This window comes from Nomascus leucogenys, chromosome 18 (genome assembly GCF_006542625.1).
Source record: "Nomascus leucogenys isolate Asia chromosome 18, Asia_NLE_v1, whole genome shotgun sequence".
NCBI classification, from domain to species: Eukaryota; Metazoa; Chordata; class Mammalia; order Primates; family Hylobatidae; genus Nomascus; species Nomascus leucogenys.
This window is the reverse complement of record NC_044398.1, coordinates 18,141,731-18,158,560: the sequence shown is the minus strand read 5'-3', so window position 1 is coordinate 18,158,560 and position 16,830 is coordinate 18,141,731.

The window sequence follows — 16,830 nt, the reverse complement described above, 5'->3', positions numbered from 1 at the left end:
ACTCAGTCTTTGTTCTTCCAAGCGTTAGAGCTAAACTGAGAAGAGTAAGGGCCAGATCTGGGGATGTGTTGTTGATGTAATGAGAGGTGATTAAGGAGAAGTAATAGAACAGTATACCCACTTTTAAAGATTAGTGTCTCCAGAACTCTGCCCCATTAAAAGATAACCAAAAGCTGACTTTTGCTATTAAGAACTTTCTCTGCATAACAGATGCTACTTTTGGCATTGCATGCATTAATTTTTAAAAAATTAATATTTTAAACATATAAAAAGCAAAGCAAATTACTATACTTACCCTACCCCGCCACCAACCAACCAAGTACATGTCATGCAGTTTCAATGCTTATCAACTCATGATCAATTTTATTTCATAGGTGCCCCCAAACTCAGGTGCTCTGTGCTCCATGTTTGGGTTCGCCCTCCAACCCTGTTTCCTCAGCTAACATGCCCTGAAGGAGGTGACCTAGGTGTGCTGGACTTCTGCTGTCCTATCCTCTACTCTGCTCATGAGGACTGAGGCTTGAGAACACCTCGAGTGTCACATTCTATTATACTTGATGAGGAAACTCGAGGCGTCCCGGTGGCAGGCAGGACAAAAGGACAGCTGTGCTGGGCTGCCCACAAATTAGGGCATCTTTGGAGGTTGTCCTCTGATTCTCAATTAATTTTTAGGAGAGCTTTAATTACGCCACCAACAGTCCTCACTTGAACAATCACAAGCACTTCAGCTGGGGGGGAAAAGAGCGACTGACTGGATTTGCATAATCATTTACCCTAATTAGAATGTCAAAAGTTGGTGGCAAAGAGGCCTAGTTGTGCTGTGACTTAGGATCATTTTAATTTAGTCCAATTTCCCATTATTACAACTGCCTTCCTCTTTGCACCTCAGATCCTCTTTCCTTCTAAATGATTTGTAGCAAAACCAAAACTGAAACAATTAGTAACTTGCTTGTTAGACTGAACTGAAAAAGTCTAAGGGGTTTCTTTCCTTAATTGGAAACACAATTTTAGTTTCCATCTAAATTTATAATTGCATGGATATTTAGATTTAGCACTGGTAACTTAGGTAAACACTTTGCTTTGCATTCAGAAGCCTACTCTCTATGTGTGTGTGTGAGAGTGGGTGTGTGTGCAGAAGGGGGTAGAATCATCTTCAGGTTGTAGTACAAGAAACAAATAATGTCTTTGAATAGTCACTTTATTCCAATGTTTGAACACAAGGATTGATGTGTAATAATAGCTGTATAAGATATACTCATTAATAGAACAATATTATTTTTAATAATTTGTAAAGCTTCCATGATGAATGTTTTGGACTACAGGTTTGAAAGTACAAAGGCAGCTGAGAATAAGCAGAACTCCAGATCTCAGGCATAGAACCACCCTGACCCATTAGAGACTGCTTAGGCACGCATCGATGATTTCTGGGTCTGGTTCGTGAGCTACTTACCCAGATCCTAGTTAAATCAGGCATCCTCTGTTTTTCCGCCCTCATTCCCTTTTAACAGCAGGAGGCCACCTATTTAATTAGTTGGGGGTGGGAGCGTCTGTAATCTCCTGGGGGTGGCTTCAGCCCCGGGGTTGGATAAGAGGGTGAATCCAACGCCGGGTGTGGCTGGCCTCTCCCCTGCAACATATGGGGAACCCACCACATTTTCAGCCCAAGTTCCAGCAGCAAGCATTAGTGGAGAGGCCTTCCCTGCTGGGAACACACCCTGCAAATCCAAGGGCAGGCGGCGTCACTACTAGAGGTCAAGGCAGTTCTTAGACCAAACAGCATCTGGCGAACTGTGCCAATTGGAAATCAATGGCCCTCCCTGGGTGGGTTTAATTTTATGGTTATTTGCACAAACTTACAGCCTCTAATGGGCAGGGCAGAGCTCAGAGCATCCTCCCAGGATTGTTGCAATGGAGTCGGAGGTCTTCGCAGTGCATCGATAAGTTGAATTGAAGGGTTGTTTACTAAGGGTTAGTGTTGAGCCTGGCTGTCATGCTAAGACAGAGTAAGGATGAGGTTAGCCATTATTTATCCAGGGCCTGGAGATTTGATCGTCAGTGCAATACGTGTAAGCCCCAAATGCCTTACCACATTATCTCTAGCCTGAGGAAGACATGGAGGTTCCTCTGCATGTAGCAACATTGAATCATTATGCTCAATTATGTTCAATGTGCCAACTCCATTTTAAACAGACCCGTTTTTCTTTATATAAGATTTTGTAGTAGTTGCATAAGATTTTGTAGTAGTTACATAAGATTTTCTTTACATAGGATTTTAGAGGGGTTGAGGTTGTGCACTGCAGTCAGGCAAATCCAGGTTCCACGACTCACCAGCAAAAGGTACGTAGGGCAAGTTTCCTAACCTCCCTGGAACGTGCTTTCCTCGTCTGTAAATGGGTATGATAATATATCCCCTTCACTGAGCCGCTGAAAGGATGAGGTAAGATGATATGTTGAAGGGGCTTAATATAGTGCCTGGTACATTAATGCACTTTTTCATAAATCTTGGGTGTTAAAGATGACAATAATGATAATAATAATTCCAGCCATAGGCTAGGCCTGTTAAAATAGGCAGGAACAGTAGTGTTGAAGTAGTAGTGCTAGTTTTAAAACCTTCAACTTTAAACATTTTTACAGTTGAACTCCATAGTCTTAAAATTGTATGAAATTTCTTTAACTTGTTTATTTCTCCTTTGCTCTGACTTGTTAAACTTACTTGTTTTTCATCAAAAAGATGAAGATCCAGCCATCATGCTGTATTTTGATTCACGCTGAGATGAATGGGTTATTGCTCCGGAAGCACTTCATGCCAATTCCTGGGTCCCATCAGAACCAGTACTTGGGGTACCTGGCAACAGCTATGGCAATGGCTTCTGTCATATTTCTCAGGTGGATCATTCCCAAGAGAGATGGATAAGCAAGATCAAGTGATGATCCATGTGGGAGAAAATCTTTCATGTAGCTGGGGATGGGGTTGCTTTTTTCAGGGCCAGACATTGATGCAGTGTGGGCTGCCTGGCCTGTACCACAAGCTCTCCTCTCTCCCATCAGAGGCAGTTTCATTGCAATGGACGCCAAGAGAATAGGAGCTCTTGAAGACCTCTGCCTCTGCATGGGGCTGAGTGAGGAGCATGGGAGAGGAAGGGCCAGTTCTACCAGATGAGTAGAGAGCAGCAGCAGTAGGGAGGGCTGTGCTACAAACCAGAATCACAGCTTCTGCAAGATGCTTGATTACTTTTTTTGTTTTTTTAGTTAATCTACAGCTTCAGCTGGCTTCCATCATTGGGGCGGGATCCCTCTTTCTTTAGCAGGTCTTTCTTTCCCTAGTAGACACAACCTGCAGTGGCTTCTGGCTCACAACTGATCTCCCAGTGACCATGTTGGTGCTCCATGTCCTGTTCTCTGGCCAAAGCTAGAGACACCTGTCAAGCTGGCCAGCTACGTTCTCTCTCCTGGGTATTTGAAAATGTGACTGAAATAGACAAGTCAGTTGGTGCAGAGTCGTCTCATGATAGTGCTCCAGTGCCAGGAGCAATAGCTCCCAAGGTCCCAGGTCACCTTCATTTACGTCCTGACAGAGAATTGATGGTTTCAGCTTCACTTGATTTAGTGAGCTACTCCCAGCATCTTTCTTATAAATCCCCTTTTTTGCTTAAATTAACCAAAGAGGCTGGGCGTGGTGGCTCACGCCTGTAACCCCAGCACTTTGGGAGGCCAAGGCAGGTGGATCACCTGAGGTCAGGAATTCGAGACTAACATGGTGAAACCCCATCTCTACCAAAAATACAAAATTAGCCAGGTGTGGTGGAGTGCACCTGTAATCCCAGCTACTTTGGAGGCTGAGGCAGGAGAATTGCTTGAACCCAGGAGACAGTGGTTGCAGTGAGCCAAGATCACACCATTGCACTCCAGCTTGGGCGACAGAGTAAGACTCCGTCTCAAACAAAATAAAAAAATAAAAATAAATAAATACATCAACCGAATAATGGTTATTTTCTTTTTTCTTTTTGCTTCTGAAAGACACTTGAGTGAGACTATTTCCCAACAAAGATTAAAAAAAAAAAAAGAGTGAGAATGAGTTTTGTACAGTGGGCTTGTGATGTTTGCAAATGATTTAACCCAAAACCTCTGGATTCTCTTTTTTTTTTTTTTTTGAGACAGAGTCTTGCTGTGTCACCCAGGCTGAAGTGTAGTGATGCGATCTCAGCTCACTGCAACCTCCACCTCCTGGGTTCAAGGGATTCTCCTGCCTCAGCCTCCCAAGTAGCTGGGACTACAGGCACCCGCCACCATGCCCAGCTAATTTTTGTATTTTTAATAGAGACGAGGTTTCACTATGTTGGCCAGGCTGATCTTGAACTCCTGGCCTCATGAACCACCCACCTCGGCCTCCCAAAGTGTTGGGATTACAGGCGTGAGCCACCTCACCTGGCAGATCACCTGAGGTCAGGAGTTCGAGACCAGCCTGACAAACATGAAAAAACTCTGTTTCTACTAAAAATACAAAGTTAGCGGGGCGTGGTGGCACATTCTTGTAATCCCAGCTACTCGGGAGGCTGAGGCAGGAGAATTGCTTGAACCCAGGAGGTGGAGATTGTGGTGAGCTGAGATCACCGTAACACTCCAGTCTGGGTAACAAGAGTGAAACTCCGTCTCAAAAAAAAAAAAAAAAATCATCATAATGTAACATTTTCCTCATAAAGGGCACCTGAGCTGTAAGGCACAAGAGTGTAAGGCTGCACAGTGATGCAGGTGCCAGGTGGTTAGCCAGCTGGATCTGTTCCTTGGCTAAGTGATTTTCATCCATGTCTGGCAACCTGGGATTGAAATTTGTGCCTACCCAAAATACCCAAGTGGGCTTCCTCGAGAAGAGGTGACACTGGAATGTTAATTCTTCAAATGCCAAAGTTCCACTGTATCGGAAAAAAAGGCTTCAGGCTCATCTAAGCTGCACAAACTTATACAGCTAAGTGCCTTCCTTTTCTTTATGAACCACAATATTGCCTTCAGTGATGAGCTGGAAATTAGTCTTGGCTCTGTTATTCCTACAGTGAGGCAGGCCATGGATTTCCCACAGTATCACTGGGAATGGCTTCTTCCATAATATCCATCATTGTAATTCATGTTTGGGCACTGATTCAAACTTGGAAGTCTCTGGCTTTGACTTCTCCAGAAGGCTTCATCAGGATCTGAATGTGAGGTTGGGTCCATTTATCTGTGACAACTCTGGAGCTGGGCAAAATTCTTTTTTTTTTTTTTTTTTTTTTTTTTTTATTATACTTTAGGGTTTTAGGGTACATGTGCACAATGTGCAGGTTTGTTACATATGTATCCATGTGCCATGTTGATTTCCTGCACCCATTAACTCGTCATTTAGCATTAGGTGTATCTCCTAATGCTGTCCCTCCCCCCTCCCCCCACCCCACAACAGTCCCCGGAGTGTGATGTTCCCCTTCCTGTGTCCATGAGTTCTCATTGTTCAATTCCCACCTATGAGTGAGAACATGCGGTGTTTGGTTTTTTGTCCTTGCGATAGTTTACTGAGAATGATGTTTTCCAGTTTCATCCATGTCCCTACAAAGGACACGAACTCATCATTTTTTATGGCTGCATAGTATTCCATGGTGTATATGTGCCACATTTTCTTAATCCAGTCTATCGTTGTTGGACATTTGGGTTGGTTCCAACTCTTTGCTATTGTGAATAGTGCCGCAATAAACATACGTGTGCATGTGTCTTTATAGCAGCATGATTTATAGTCCTTTGGGTATATACCCAGTAATGGGATGGCTGGGTCAAATGGTATTTCTAGTTCGAGATCCCTGAGGAATCGCCACACTGACTTCCACAATGGTTGAACTAGTTTACAGTCCCACCAACAGTGTAAAAGTGTTCCTATTTCTCCACATCCTCTCCAGCACCTGTTGTTTCCTGATTTTTTAATGATGGCCATTCTAACTGGTGTGAGATGGTATCTCACTGTGGTTTTGATTTGCATTTCTCTGATGGCCAGTGATGATGAGCATTTCTTCATGTGTTTTCTGGCTGCATAAATGTCTTCTTTTGAGAAGTGTCTGTTCATGTCCTCTGCCCACTTTTTGATGGGGTTGTTTGTTTTTTTCTTGTAAATTTGTTTGAGTTCATTATAGATTCTGGATATTAGCCCTTTGTCAGATGAGTAGGTTGCAAAAATTTTCTCCCATTCTGTAGGTTGAGCTGGGCAAAATTCTGACCAAGAGATTGAAATCTTTCTCCTACCTCCCTCAAATAGGGAGACCTTCTATATGATATCATCAAAGGCTGGGTAACTTTGTAGCTGAGCTGAAGCTAGAATTCTTGTAAGGGCCAATTCATTTCCTTCTCTTCTCTGGCATGGAAATCATCCCCCATGGGTGGCCATGACATAACCCATCCTCACTTCTGCAGGAGTTAGCATCAGCAGCATTGCTTTAGCTTATGACACATATCACAGGATCTACCAAAACCTCCTCTAAGCTTCCAAGGGTTTTCATGCTTCCATGTCAGGAATTAGCAGTTACAACCTTCTCATGGCCTCCCCATCTTGAGGGCTCCTGTACCTTACATTTATCTCTCTAAGTCTCCTTTCCTTCCCCCTCCCCGCAACACACATGGTAGGTAACGTCAGGACTGGGATCAGTCCAGCTGGGAGCAGCTAGGGGTGTCTCCAGGCAGGTTGTGAAATCAGCAAAAAGTTGGATTAGTATCTGGGACCCCAGAGGGAGGCTCACTGGCCTGTAAGCAGGTCACCTCCTTGAGGCCAAGACACTGATGGTGACCACCAGCACCTGAAGACACACGCTGCTCCTGTTCTGAATTCTGTCCCCATTTCTGAAGCATCACCAAATACAACTTTGAAATGGAAATTTTCTACAGACTGATTTTGTTTTTCTAATTTCAGGAGCCCACATGATGATGATCGACTCATTCGCCCCAATCCCAACACATAATTTTTAAATTTAGTGTAATGGCCGGGCGCAGTGGCTCACACCTGTAATCCTGACATTTTGGGAGGCTGAGGCAGGTGGATCAGCTGAGGTCAGGAGTTTGAGACCAGCCTGGCCAACATGATGAAACCCCGTCTCTACTAAAAATACAAAAATTAGCTGGGCGTGGTGGTGCATGCCTGTAATCCCAGCTACTCGGGAGGCTGAGGCAGGAGAATCGCTTGAACCCAGGAGGTCAAAGTTGCAGTGAGCTGAGATCACGTGACTGCACTCCAGCCTGGCAACAGAGCGAGACTCCATCTCAGTAAATAAATAAATAATTTTGGTGTAATGGAGAATTTCAAACAGAGAGAATAGTACCATATAATGAACCACAATGTGTCCATAAACAGCTTTGACAATTATTAACTAGTATGCATCTGATTTTGTTCCACTAATACCTTCACCTATTTCCCCCTACCCTGAGTTATTTTAGAGTAAATCCTACACATTACTGTATATGGTTTCATTTATATTTTAGTATGTACCCCTAACATATAAGGCCTTAAACAATGTAACCATGATATCTTTATTACATCTAAAATAATAATAATACTTTTTGTTTGTTTTAGAGACAGGGTCTCTCTGTGTCACCCAGCTTGAGTGCAATAGAGTGATCACAGCTCACTGTAAGTTTGACCTCTTACATTGAAGCAATCCTCCTGCCTCAGCCTCCCAAGTAGCTGGGACTACAGGTGCATGCAACCTCACCTCGCTAATATTTAAATTTTTTGTAGAGTCAGGGTCTTGCTATGTTGCCCAGGCTGGTCTTGAACTCCTGGCTTGAAGTGATCCTCCTGCCCCAGCCTCCCAAAATGCTGCTGCGATTACAGGTATGACAGGTGTGAACCACAACATGCAGTCTAATAATTCTTCTTCTTCTTCTTTTTTTTTTTTTTTTTTTTTTTTTTTTTAAGATACAGTGTTGCTCTGTTACCCAGGCTGGAGTGCAATGGCACGATCTTGGCTCACGGCAACCTCTGCCTCCTGGGTTCAAACGATTCTCCTACCTCAACCTCCTGACTAGCTGGGACTACAGATGTGTGCCATCACACTCGGTTAATTTTTGTATTTTTAGTAGAGACAGGGTTTCCCTATGTTGGCCAGATGGGTCTTGAACTCCTGACTTCAGGTGATCCTCCTGCCTTGTTCTCCCAAAGTGCTGGGATTATAGGCGTGAGCCACTGTGCCCAGCCAATAATTCTTTATTATTACCAGCTATTTAGTCAGGGCTTAAATTTCCCTGATAGCCTCAAAAATATTTTTAGAGTTGGTTTATTTGAATCAGGATCCAAACAAGACTCACACATTGCATTTGGTTGATATGGTTCTAGTCTCTTATTCTAATTTTACACATTTCCCTCCTTTTTTAAAAAAAAATGCAGTATATTTGTTGGAGAAACCAATCAATTTTCTTATTCAGTTTCTTAATCCTGGATTTTGCTGATTGCCTCCCCATGGTCTCTCTTAACATAATTCTCTCTCCCCTGAATTTCATGCAAATTAATCATTAGATATGGACACCTAATAAAATTCAGGTTCAATTTTTTAGTAAGTATACTAGATGCTGTGTTTTTCCATTGTGAGGCACATGATGTCTGATTCTGTTTTTCTTTTTAGTGGGTTAACCGAACAACAGTTAGGAGCATTCACATAGCAGAAGCAGGTTATTCACAGACATGTGTATACCACCAGGCCTTGGGCAATAAATTATGGGGTAGGCCAGAGTTTGAATCTGACCCTGCCACCACTTCCCTTCTCTCTATTGGCACTTCCTTTCTTTCCTGGGTTCCTGTATACACAGTCAAATTCTAGGCTGCCTGCAGACTGGGTTCAGGGCACAATCCCCAAAATATTTGAGAAAACAGCAGAAGCAGGAAGGTCATTCTCACCTTTTTCCTGCCCTTCTCCCCTGAAGCAGGTCAAATGACTGGTGGGTGGATCACCTGAGGTCGGGAGTTCGAGACCGACCTGGCCAACATGGTGAAACCCCATCTCTACTAAAAATACAAAAAAGTTAGCCAGGCTTGGTGGTGCACACCTGTAGTCCCAGCTACTCGGGAGGCTGAGGTGGGGGAATCACTTGAACCTGGGAGGCGGAGGTTGCAATGAGCCGAGATCAGGCCACTGCACTCCAGCCTGGGTGACAGGGTGAGACTCCATCTCAAAAAAGGAGAGGTGACCCCCTTATACCTGGAGGAAAGGAATATCCTTTTCTTTGAAGATACAAGGAAGAATCTGAACAAATAGATCTTGCTAAGTTCCCCCAGTTTATCACCATTAGGTGATAAACCCCTTTGTGCAATCACACTTCTCCACAACTATCCACTTCTTCATCAAACCTGGCACACAAAACATGCAGGTTTACCTATTTCTTCAGGTTTTCGTTTCCTTATGAAGGCTTCCATGTCAAATAAAATGTATATTAAATGAATTTGTATGCTTTTCTCTTGTTAATCAGTCTTTTGGTTTTTGTTGTTGTTGTTGTTGTTTGTTTGTTTGTTTTGAGTCTGGGTCTTGCTCTGTTGAAGTACAGTAATGCAATCGTAGCTCACTGCAGCCTCAAACTCCTGGGCTCAAGCAATCCTCCCACCTCAGCCTCCTGAGTAGCTGGGATCACAAGTTCATACCACCATACCCAGCTAATTTTTATTTTTTATTTTTTGTAGAGACAGGATCTTGCTGTGCTGCCCAGGCTAGTCTCAAACTCCTGGCTTCAAGTGATCTTCCCACCTTGGCTTCCCAAAGAACTGGGATTACAGGTGTGAGACACAGTGCCTGGCTATCTTTTGTTTTAGGGGCCTCAGCCAGGAGTGTAGGATGGATGAAGAAAAGTCTTCCTCCCCTCACAGCCAACGGAACTATGAGTGCTTGAGCATCTTCCTTGCCAACCAGTTCTGTCCCTGAATGTTCTCCCAGCACATCTACCTTACCCTTGACACTGCTGGAGAATTTGCATGCTTATAAGTCGCTTTATAAGAGAAATCTTCAGGGCTCAAAAGAATGACTGGAATGTAGGGAGGAGAAATCTATTTCTTTAATTTCAAAATAGCAAGTTTAAAAACTTCTGAGTGTAAAGATGTACTGATTTTTAAAAATTATCCACTGAAATGTTTTAAGACAGACTACTCTTTAATGTAAATTATGGATTTAGCATTTTTCTTTTCTTTTCCTTTTCTTTCTATCTTTCTTTTCTTTCTTTCTCTTTCCTTCCTTCTTTCCTTCCTTCCTTCCTTTCTCTTTCTTTCTTTCTTTCTTTCCTCTTTCTTTCCTTCTTTCTTTCTTTCATCTGTCTTTTTTTTTTTTTTTTTTGACAGGGTCTCACTCTGTCACCCAGGCTGGAGTGCAGGGCTGTGATCTCGGCTCACTGCAACCTCCACCTCCTGGGTTCAAGTGGATTCTTGTGCCTCAGTCCCCTGAGTAGCTGGGATTACAGGTGCGCACCACCATGCTTGGCTAATTTTTGTGTTTTTAGTAGAGACGAGGGTCTCGCTATGTTTGCCTGGCTTGTCTTGGACTCTTGGCCTCAAGTGATCTGCCTGCCTCAGCCTCCCAAAGTGCTGGGATTACAGGTGTGACCACTGCACCCAGCTGGATTTAGCATTTTTCAAAATTTTTTTTATGGACACAGTCTTTGAATATACTCTGAGATGAAGGAGCTCCATGCCATACAAGTTCGGGAAATGCTGCACATTCTGTCTTGAGAAAAACCATAATCATAGTAAAGGTTCTAAAAAGTCCTGCAGTTAAAAAAAAAAACAATCATTGAGTTGGCTCTCCCTATCCATGGATTTTACATCCATGGATTCAATCAACTGTGGATCAAAAATATTTGAGAAGTCCGGGTGCAGTGGCTCATGCCTGTAATCCTAGCACTTTGGGAGGCCAAGGCCGGTGGATCACCTGAGGTCAGGAGTTCGAGACCAGCCTGGCCAACATGGCGAAACCCCGTCTCTCCTAAAAATACAAAAATTATCTGGGTGTGGTGGTGCATGCCTGTAATCCCAGCTACTTGGGAGGCTGAGGAAGGAGAATCGCTTGAACCTGGGAGGCGGAGGTTGCAGTGAGCCGAGATCACACCACTAAACTCCAGCCTGCCCGACAGAAGTGAGACTCCATCTCAAAAAAAAAAAATTTTTTTTGAGAAAAAAAATTGTGTCTGTACTCAACATGCACAGAATTTTTTCTTGTCATTATTCCCTAAACAATATGGTACAACAATAATTTCCATAGCATTTACTTTGTGTTAGCTATCACAAGTAATCTGTGGATGATTTAAGGTATATGGGAGGATATGCATAGGTTATATGCAAATACAACATCATTTTATATCAGGGGCTTGAGCATCCATAAATTTTGGTATCCAAAAAAGGTCCTGAAGCCAATCCCCAACAGGAACCAAAGGATGACTGCATAGCTTTGTCTAAGCCAGAAATTTCTTTTCTTTGTTGAAGGACAAAATTTGGGAAACACACTTTGGAAGACCAACAAAGCTGATCTGGATAAAGTGAGTAATGAGAAAAAGGAGGGATTGGGGTTTGAGTCAGCACTCTGGAATTACTCCAAACCACTTGATTCTGGGGACATGCTGGGGATCTGATCAGTAAGAGGTTCTTTTAATGGGCTTCTGCAGAAAACTTATAGGAGTGTTTCTTAGCCTGAAGTGGTTAAGTATATAAGCCAACTTTGGCTTCCATCCTAGATGACTTATGTGAGTCATGTATGCCACCAAGGAGCATGGAGACATGGAACCAATGCTACCTGCGATCCAATTCAGTGTTCCTCGGATAGTAGCAAAGCAAGCTTGCTAAGGTGAATCAAGTGACGTAGAGTGACAAATTATATGGCAATTGGGAGTAGCCACTAGGGAACAGGACAAATGTGCTGAAAAGAAAGGTCATGAGTGTCACTTGTCACCTGAGCACTGCAGGCAGCAGGGATGTCATGACTGTCAAAGTGCTGGGTGCTCAGGTCCACCCCTGGTCCACTGAAGCCTCAAGAGCAGGCAGTCCCAGGGAGGTGAACATGGAAACAATGGCAGCCAGAGTTGGAGGAACTGACTCAGGGGTGAAATTGGCCTGTGAGTAGGATGGTCAGATGCTCAGTGGCAGAGGGACAAGGCAAACTGAGAATATTTTGGCACCAATGTGCAAGGATCTGATTTTAGGTGAAGAGATGCGGAGGCTCCAGGTAGGGTGCAGTGTGGGAGTATCCAGTGGTAGGTGCTGGGGCTGGGAAGGTGCGTGTAGGTTAGGCAGGCCCCTAGTCCTCTGCTGAGAGAAGAGCAAGAGTCCAGGTCCTCAGAGGAGAGATCTCACGGTGGACGAGGGACCCCATTACCCAAGCTGATGGGAACTTTGGGAACCTAAGGAGGAAGGCCCATGGGGGAAGGGGTGTTGCAGGAAGGTCCAAAGAAGAAGGTGAGGTTTATGCATCTTCAGGAGCCTCTGACTCGCTCCCAGGTACATCAGACAACACCTAGTGGGAAATGGGGCTCCAAGGAACCCTTGGACTTGGTTCACAGAATGAGGCTCATCTGTGCCTGCAGATTGCTAGATCCTGTGCCTACAGTTTAGCAGAATGGGGGCCAGCTGGGCCTGACACAGCGACTGCTTACACATCCCAGCATATTTAATGAGCGCAACCGGGTCCCAGCTCCTTTTCCAGGAACTGGGTGCACAGTGAAGAATAAGGCCATGTTCCTGCCATCAAAGCTCTCACAGACAAGGGCCAGTGCAGCACAGAGCATGAGCTCTGTGGAGAAAGAGAGCTGGGTTCAAACCTGGCTGCTGTGTTGCTCAATTTAACTAGGGCCTTGGTTTTCTTGGCCACAAAATGGGATTATAACTGTCCTCACTCAAAGAGGGTTATGAGAATTGGAGTTAACACTGGGTGAGCAATTTGGTATTTCCTGAAGGTGCAAATATTGTTATATTTTTATAACAATATAGCTTGTTATAAAATTTTATAACAATATAGCTTGTTATAAAATTTTATAACTTTTTTAGCTTAAAGTCAGCCTGAATAAGTAAGAACTTCAGTCAGCCAAGCAGCAAATATATATTTATTGAACATTCTAGCAAGAACCAGACATTGAAAATTTGTCCCTTCTCTCAAAGAATTTCTAGCCTATTTGGAGAAGCAGGAAATAAACAGGTAAGAAGATACCAACAATACCAGTTTTAAATATTCATGAGGGCAGAGATTTTTGCAGTTTGTTCAGCACTATCTCTAGGGCCTGCAATCCCTGGTACATTGTAAGTACAATAAATATTTGTTAAACCTGGCGCAGTGGCTCACGCCTGTAATCCCAACACTTTGGGAGGCCGAGGCAGGCGGATTGCCTGAGCTCAGGAGTTCGAAACCAGCCTGGGCAACATGGTGAAACCCCGTCTCAAAAAATAAAAAATAAAAATATTAGCTAGGCAATGTGGGCACGTGCCTATTGTCTCAGCTATTCTGGAGGCTGAGGTGGGAGGATCATCTGAGCCCAAGGAAGTTGAGGCTGCAGTGACCCATGATGTGCCACTGCACTCCAGACTGGGTGACAGAGTAAAACTCTGTCTCAAAAAATAAAATAAAATAAAATAAAAATTTGTTGAACAAATGAACACATGAAAATCAGTTTGAAACAATGAAACAAGTTGGTATATAGTTACCAAAGGAATAGAAAAGACTATACACTCCTATGGCTTCCAGTTTGGAGTTCTACTTAAAGATCGTCTAGGAATCCGATTGGGACAGATGTCTGGCCAGCTAGCCATGGTATCGTTTTGCTTCCCTCTCAGTGGAGGTCAGTAGGAGGCAGGCACACAGCCAGGAAGTAAGAGTCAAAAACAATGGTGAGGAGTGATGGCAATACAACCTCAGAATCAGAAGACCCGGGTGTGTGGACACTTAGAATAACTTGTTTAGCCAAGCTGCTGAAATTGCACAAGGAAACAAAAAAAGCTAAACCAACTAAAATAAACAGAAAACCACTTCCCACGGGGCAGGGAGCCGACATCAGCGGCTGGCCTGGACAAGTGAAGCCTCTGGGCTTTAACTCTGAGCTGACTCAGGTACTGCCTGAAACCTGGATGTAATGAGAGCCACCCTTTGGGGAAGAAAGCCACCTGCTCACTGTGAAACAGCAAATGCCACCATTTCAGAGCAGAAACAAAGCAGCAGGTCTGTTGCCATTGCTTTTGGAGGACATTATTTCTCTCGAAAGGGGCCATTAGCAAAAGGAAAAAGAGCTGTGTTGCTGGGGGTTGGGGAGGGCAATGTCTACTCTCCCCCTGTGTGTGGGGTCCCTCCACCCCAAGACAGAAATTAAAAGAATGATGTAAAACAAATATCAGTAAAATTTATGTTATTTTCCCATACTCTAATTGGTTGTCTTATGCACCTGTTGGGGAGCAAGACCCTGGTTTACTGCTCAGGGTAGGTTTTTAATATCTGTTAAATGGGTCTTACCTGCAGAATTGGATCGTGAATTCCAATAGGCTAAAGGCTGTCTTATCCCTGATGTTGCCTGGCACAGGGCTGAACGGATAGAAGTAGTAATCCCTGTTCAAGATACATAGTCTTGAATCCTGGGGTACACATGGACACTGTGCAGAGGATCTCTCTCCACTGGCAGGCAGGGATAGGTCTTGTGGCCTTACTTTGGTCTGGATGAAATATCCCTTGCTCCAGTCAGGGTCCAGTCAGGAAAGCAGAGCCACTCTGAGCATAATGGAAGAAGGAATTTCTTAGAAGGACAAAGCCTTACACAATTGGGAGAGGAGCTAGGGACATAAAGGTCCAGAAAAGAAGTTGCTGGCTGGGCACGGTGGCTCACTCCTGTAATCCCAGCACTTTAGGAGGCCCAGCTGGGCAAATCATCTGAGGTCAGGAGTTAGAGACCAGCCTGGCCAACATGGTGAAACCCCATCTCTACTAAAAATACAAAAATTAGCCAGGTGTGGTGGTTCACGCTTGTAATTCCAGCTACTTGGGAGGCTGAGACAGGAGAGTTGCTTGAACCCGGGAAGCGGAGGTTGCTGTGAGCCGAGATAGCACCACTGCACTGCAGCCTGGGCAACAGAGCAAGACTCCATCTCAAAAAAAAAAAAAAAAAAAGTTGTTAAAGGATTAGATGAAAGTCCCTAAGCAGCACTGGCTTGGGTGAATGAATCCGAGCATGCAAGGACTCCAGAAGCCAGGGATGTCCAGCTGCTGAAGTAAGGGAAGGCAGGTGGCAGAGAAGTCAGGTGCCCTGTGGCTGCCACCTCCTTGAGTTCACATGAAGCATCTGGTCGCGGACCTGGGGCTGCTGTTGCTCAGTAGGGCCAACAGTCGAGAGGGTGTGTGCTGGATGTGGAATAAGAGAAGACAAGCACAAACTGGGCTCCACTGGCACCTCTGTGTCTGTCTTTCTTGTCCTTCAACCTGTAGTCATCTCCAGACTTTGGTGACTTTACTTATGCCTCCCATAGCTCATGCAACTGCTCATTTGCCCAACTCAAATCTGGAGCCACACAGGGAAAGGCATTCTGAGAAACGTAGCTGCCAGCCTAAGTATGCCACAAAAAGCTTAGCACATCCTTAAGACCCATTCCCTTTGTTCTGCTTCTATATGTGTAAAGCAACATCATGACTGTCAGTTTGTCTTCTCAAATACCTCAGTACCAGGAAGGAAGGGGCCTGGATGGTAAATACAAATATTTCAGTCACTGGACAAGTAGAGCATCCCCTGAAAATGAACACTTTTAACTGTGTGTCTGCAACTGTAAAACTGAACCTCAAACTCTAATGAAATCACTAAACTTACTACCAAGTAAGGCTTTCCCTGAGCAGCCTTTTGGCTTCTGTCAATGACCTTTTTTTTTTTTTTTTGAGGCGGAATTTCACTCTGTCACCCAGGCTGGAGTACAGTGGCACGATCGAAATGGGGTTTCACCATGTTGGCCAGGCTGGTCTCGAACTCCTGACCTCAAATGATCTACCTGCGTCAGCCTCCCGAAGTGCTGGGATCACGGCCGTGAGCCACTGCACCTGGCCAGTCTCTGACATTTCAAACAAGATTGCTCCAATATCAAAGGCAAAATGAACCTATTTGAATTTTCCCTTCTCTCCCTGTCCCTGTTCACCCTAAGGTACCAGCACTCAAGAGCAGAAAATTGAAGCAAAAATAAGCAGGCGTGGGTGACTATTCTACACCCTGGAAAATTGCAACAGGTTATTTTGTTTATTTAAGCAAGCAGCTATATTACATTTAATTGTATGCCAGGCATAGATCTAAGTGCTTTACAAAGAGAAACTAATTTAATCCTATTGTATGAGATTGATTATACTATTACTATTCCTCTTTTACATATAACATGAGAGGCACAGACAAGTAAGTTGGCCAAGATCACACAGCTGAGATTCATATCATGACTTTATAGTTCGAGGTATAAAAGGTTCAAAAATTATTCATTTAATTCAAAATCTTCAGAAACTGATGACAAGTTCATTTTTATTATGATTTATAAAAAAAATTCATAATATGTAATCCTCGCTGTCATTTAAAGGGTGACTTTCATAGGGACCAGGCAGGGTCCTTTGCAGGCCCAGTCTTATTTAATGCAATCTCCCCTATGAGGTAGGTATTATGATTCCTACCTTGCAGGTGGAGAAACAGGAGAAGTGACTTGCACAACTAGCTCAGCTAGTTGATGGGGGGTCCAGGATTCAAAATGGACTCCAAAGACGGTGTTACGTTTAGCCACAATGCCAACAGGACTCTAAGATCCACTAGCAAGAAGAGTGAAGGCAGAGTGCAAACTGTGAGAGTCAGTCTGGCTCATGGCAACTAGAGTCT